The sequence below is a fragment of the Magallana gigas genome, chromosome 9 (genome assembly GCF_963853765.1).
Source record: "Magallana gigas chromosome 9, xbMagGiga1.1, whole genome shotgun sequence".
NCBI classification, from domain to species: Eukaryota; Metazoa; Mollusca; class Bivalvia; order Ostreida; family Ostreidae; genus Magallana; species Magallana gigas.
Genome location: NC_088861.1, coordinates 1,812,561 through 1,818,650, shown reverse-complemented (window position 1 = coordinate 1,818,650; position 6,090 = coordinate 1,812,561).

Below are 6,090 nucleotides of genomic sequence, written 5' to 3'. Positions count from 1 at the left end.
AATCTTGTTTAAAAACAAAGACTAAATAAACAAAAAAAAGTATGTTTGAATCTTTTCTAAATCTTTTAAACCGTTTTTCACAATTTCATCATAAAATGAACATGTTAAGTACAAAAATCTTAAGGAATTATAGATACACATAAACTTTCATCTGTCCCCTTGTCTGATGTTCTTGAATAACTTAATTCTAAATATATAATAAATATTATAAAATGAAATACAGAAAGCAAAAGATATCGTTGCTTATAGCATGTATACATTCCACACATACATATATGATTCCTTCATGTAAGATAATATTTTTTCCCCTTTGTGAATAAACTACTTTAACGCTATGAAGGTCATTTAGACCATAAATTTCCATTAACCTTCAACATGAGGGACACACCGAGAAACTAACCTATTGATGTCTATTTTTCCTATAATTGGAGGAACAATCCGGATAACTTACCTAGCGGTGTTTTTTTATTACCGTAAATAAGGGGAATAATCCAGGAAACTTACCGAGTGGTGTCTATTCCTCTACAGCACGAGGGACATTCTGGGTCGGCTAGGAAGGACGCCATTCTATCACAAGTAGCGGTGTAAAACCACTGGAAGCCATCGGTTTCAATTTCTGGCTGAAACACTATCACCTCCGAATCGTTGATGTTCTTAGCACGATATATAAGACGCCATTCAGTCTTATAGGGGCATACTGGCTGCGCACGCAGCAGGTCAACCGAGTTTCGTTTCTTATAATGAAGAATTTACACTTGTCAGGTTTCTTGAAATAAAGTCATACAATTTTATTTTTCGAAAGATGTGTATAGATCATAGCTAGATAACAAATACGAAATGAAAAAAAATTCAATACTACCTGTAGTAATATAGCAAAAAATTAAATCTTAAGCACAGACGAGACCTTTCTCTCAATATTTTCTAATATTTCCTAAATACAAGTAAATCTTAATAATTCGAACCTTAGGAGATTATGATTAAACTTCGAGAGATCAAGAGTTCAAGAGATCAAACGTTTTTAAAAATCCGGAAATTTTATATGTATATAATTATTTATTTTAATATCGACGCCACTTCCGGTTTTGAAATATTAGCAATTTAACGATTTTTAGAGGGTCGGCTTGTCCACGAAGGTTCTCATAAAGTAAAAAAGATATTAAGTTCAAAATTTCAGGAATGATAGTCAAAAGAATGTAGATATGCAATAGGGTAATTATAATTTTTCAGCGCAAAAAGCGCCAAAGCTCGGTAGGGCTCAAAAAATGAGATATAAAAAGCGTTGTGATTTTGCATGGTTTTCTTAGTTTATCTTTTTTCCTTGAAATATTTCGTAAAGACATGTAGAACAAAAAATATGTATGTTTAAAGGGTCTTTCATTTGACATCAAGAAAAAGGGGCTGGTCCCTCAAATTAGGGACCTAGAGTTATTGAAAGTTATCGCTCCATAACTCAAAAGAAAGCGGTTAAGATTTCAATATGGCTGTCGCTGCAAAAGTTGTTCATTATGATCTTATTAATGTCGTAACAATAATATTTTGTTCGGGTATTGCGTAATATGAGTGTAAAAAGCTAGACTTGTTACCATGTTTTTGTGTTTTATTTGGCAAATAAACGAGGTATTTGTGCGTATAACGGACAAAAAGGATACCAGTTTACATTACGGAAATTGTTTGAACATTTTAGTAATTTTCTAGTAAAACACGTTATGGATAAAAGAACCTCTTCTATGCAATGCATTTGAGTCGCATTTAAAATCTAGCTGGATTCCGAGCTGTGTATGTGAACAATTACGTATCCGATCCCTTGCCCGCGGCCGAGAAAATAGGTCGCGGCTTGACTAGCGAGCGGTCTGCCGTTACCTAATACACAAGATTTCGTCTTGCTGTAATGCAATGAAATGAGTTTATTTATGTAGCTGCAAACTCAAAAATTCCGATTTTAACGACTTTAATAGTAAATAAAAAAGATTATACCATTACCTACTACCATCTTACATTCGAAACGTGTTTAAACACTTTAATTCTTTTCAAGGGAAACACGTTATTGGTAAAAGAACTGCTTCTTTGCAATGCATTTGAGTCGCATTTAAAATCTAGCTGGATTCCGAGCTGCATGTATCTAAACAATTGTTTGTATCCGATCCCTTGTCCGCGGTCTAGGAAAGAGGTTGCGGCTTGACTTAGCGCGGTCAACCGTTATCCAATACACAAAATTTGCGCCTTGCTGTAATGCACTCATGGGTTTATTTATGTAGCTGCAAACACAAGGAATTCCGATTTTAACGATATTCAAAGAGTAAATGATAAAAGATTATACCATTACCTACAAAGTAATGCTGTTTTGGCCTCGTAGTTAAAAAAAAATAGATAGTATGACTGTCAATGAAAAAATGCGTTCATTGTTATCTTTTCTATGTCATAAAATAGTGATTTTGTGGAAAATAAAATTCAGTTATCAAACTGAAAACATTTCAAATCCACCACGTTGAGTGTACATTTACATAACATGGGCCGGGAGACGCCGCGCAAGTGAACAACCGATTCGCTGTAGTCTAGGACACATGCTTCTCGTGTTTACATGAATAAACGCGAAACTTTCGCGAATAAACGCGTTTCTTTCGCAAATAAACGCGTTACTTTTGCAAATAAACGCGTTACTTTCGCGAATAAACGCGAAACTTTCGCGATTAAACGCGAAACTTAAATATAAATATTGTTATTTCATAGAAGAACCCCATGAAGAATAATTACTGATCATGAAAACAAATATATTGATTCAAATAAAACAAAATAATATTATATAAAGATGTAAATGAATTAGATTTAACCTGATAAAGATTAACATAAATTCAAACGTAGGAAATCTTTAAAATCTTAGGACTGATTTTCAAAGGACATAATGCATCGCGCTTCTCACATTCTAATGGGCGCTGTATTATTGAAAATGAGGCAGCAACATCTTTTAATTGTAACAATTTTAATTCGAATTAAACGTTTTATTAAGTATCATTTTAGAATTTAAAGGAGATCATTGTTTAAAACGTTATAATATATGTTATATCGCTGCGACATAACTTAACGTCTAGTTTAATATCAGAAAGATAAGTCAAGCTGTGAATTGAAATTTTCAAGCTTTTGTTCAAATTTAGATGACGTAAATTCGTCCTCCAAATTTATCACATATTTCATTTGAAAATTGATACTAAGATTTTAAAGGTTTCCGACGGTTGAATTTATATCAATTTTATAAGAAAAAGATCATCAATGAATGCCTATTCGAACACAGCGTCGGCGAACAACTGAAAATCGTAATATGATGCTCAAACTTATTATCTACTTTGGACATATAACATATAAAAAAAAAAGTTTTGTCAGATATATTAGTATCTATATGCAAAAAAGATAATTTTATCTTTAAAAATCAACATAACACGTATATCATAATAATGAATAATAAGTATTTTATGATATAAAACTTAAAATGTGTATGTTTTCAATCGTTTTTCTTCATACGGGTTCTGTATGAAATGACAATATTTGTATAATGGTTTCGCATTAATTCGCGAAAGTTACGCGTTTATGCGCGAAACTAACGCATATCGCGAAGGTTACGCGTTTATTCGCGAAAGTTTTGCGTTTATTCGCGAAACTAACGCGTTATATCGCGAAGGTTTCGCGTTTATTAGCGAAAGTTAAGCGTTTATTTGCGAAAGTTTCGCGTTTATTTGCGAACGTTTCGCGTTTATTCGCGAAAGTTTCGCGTTTATTCGCGAAAGTTACGCGTTTATTCGCAAAAGTTACGCGTTTATTCGCGAAAAAAATATTTTTTTACCTACGAAAATGAGCTCAATGGGCTTTCGTAGATTTAAATCATAGTTCAAAAAAGAAAAAAGAAAAAAATGGCATCAATGACCATAATACAACGTATTACAGTCGTACGAGTTGAAATGTAAATACATTCATGTACAAATACATATGTTCATTTCTGACATTTTGCTGCTGAGAATTTAATGGATTACACTACCCATTTCAACAAAAAAGCGGGATATTCACAACATGATTATTCCAATTGCAAATCTTAAGTATTTGCAATCTGTGAAAATTCATTTGGCTAACAAAATATTGTATTTTTTTTATGAGAGAGAGAGAGAGAGAGAGAGAGAGAGAGAGAGAGAGAGAGAGAGAGAGCATGAATTAAGCATGGTGTAGGTAGTCAAAGTTGAAATATATTCATAACAAGCGTTTGGTTTTATCCTCCGAAAATTTGGGTTTATTCATCTTGCATGTTTAGCATTGATTATAAACAACGTAAACTTAAAAACTAATAATCAACAAATGTACAATGCTTTATTCTATATTTTTAATAGTCATGCTGTATATTTTATGTTATGATAGATCATATAAAAAGGACAGATGTCAAAGTCGTAATACAATCATACTAGCTTCAACGTAAATTAATCACCCATATATCAGGAAAAATCTTTGGAAATGCAGTATAGAAGAAAAGATGCTCAAAATGATGTACTTAACAGTATTCAACCTTCAAAGTGTCGTTTAACAGCCCTTATAAGGAGATAAGGGATCGGCCCCAAAAGTTTCTTTCAAATATATCTCAGGAACGGTAATGAATTTCTAAACACACGTTGAACAAAATGTGTTTAAAATAAAACGACCATTTTTTATTTGATATTACGAATAAGGGACTGACCCCTCAAATTAGGGATCAAGATGGGCCTTAAGTCTTTTATCTATATGGTCATTTACTGAGTAATGTTAAGCAATAAGCTATAAAAGCAAAATTAGGTATACTACGTTTATATATCCTAACAATATAATGATTTTCTGATACGTTACCTAACTAGGGATTTTAGGGGGCATACGTAAAATTGTTTAATCTTTCGTATCTCAGTTGGAAGAAATGCAAGTATTTAAAAAAGCAACGCAAAAGAACTTTTAAAAAGCATTAGTACTCAAAACGTATTCCCAGTTCAAGTTTTTATTTGTTGCCGAAAGTCGATGACGTCATATCACCTTCTAAAAATCGGACGGAAGACCTCCTTGTTGCTCGCAAACTACTTGACCGATTTACATGAAACTTTCAGGTCTGATTGATAATGATCTGAACCTTATTGGACATTTTTTAATGATGACGTCACTTCCGGTTTTGAGTTATTCACAATTTAACGATTTTCAGAGGGTCGGCTTCTCCAGGGATAAACTCCTCCACGATTTAAGATATTGAGTTCAAAATTTCAGGGATTGTAGACAAAAGGTTGTAGATCTGATATGTAATATATATATTTTCCTGTGACCAAAAGCGCCGAAGCTCGCCCAAGCTCGAAAATTTCGGTTAAAAAAGCGTCGTGATTTTCTGTCGTTTTCTTTCAATACTAGTAGCTCTTTTATTTCGATGGTATTTTGCTAAAACATGAAGAAAAAAAAACTTGATAAAGTCAAGAGCTTTTATTTGACATCAAGAAAAAGGGGCTGACTCTTCAAATAAGGGGCTGAGATGGCTCTAAAGTCTTTTAATTTTATCTCTTAACGGTGAAATATTTTGTGATAAATTATAGTAGCAGTTATGTTTATTATAAGTTTATTTACCTACACATGACAATCGTTTACTCTTATATTACGTAAATAGGGATTTTAAGGGACCAGAAGTCCAAATCTTTGATCCTCAATATCTCAAAATGAATGAAAATTCTGAAAAGCAATATTGAACAGAAGATGCTCAAAATATTGAGCTTTACAATATGCAGCCATAATTTCTTTGTTATGCGGTCCCTAAAAGGAGTTAAAGGGCCGGCCCCTAAAACGACCCAATGAAGATATCTCGAGTACGGTGTAGAATTTGTAAACACTTGTTGAATAAAATGTGTTTGAATTGACAAGAACATTCTTATGACATCAAAAAAGGGGGCTGGCCCTTCAAATATGGTGCTGATGGGGTTCTTAAGTTTTTTAAAGATAACTTTTTACTGTGAAATATTTTGTGATACGTTATAGAGGCAATTATGTTCATTCTACCTATACATGGCAATCATTTACTCGTATGTTGTGTAATTAGGGATTTTAAGGGGCCAGAAG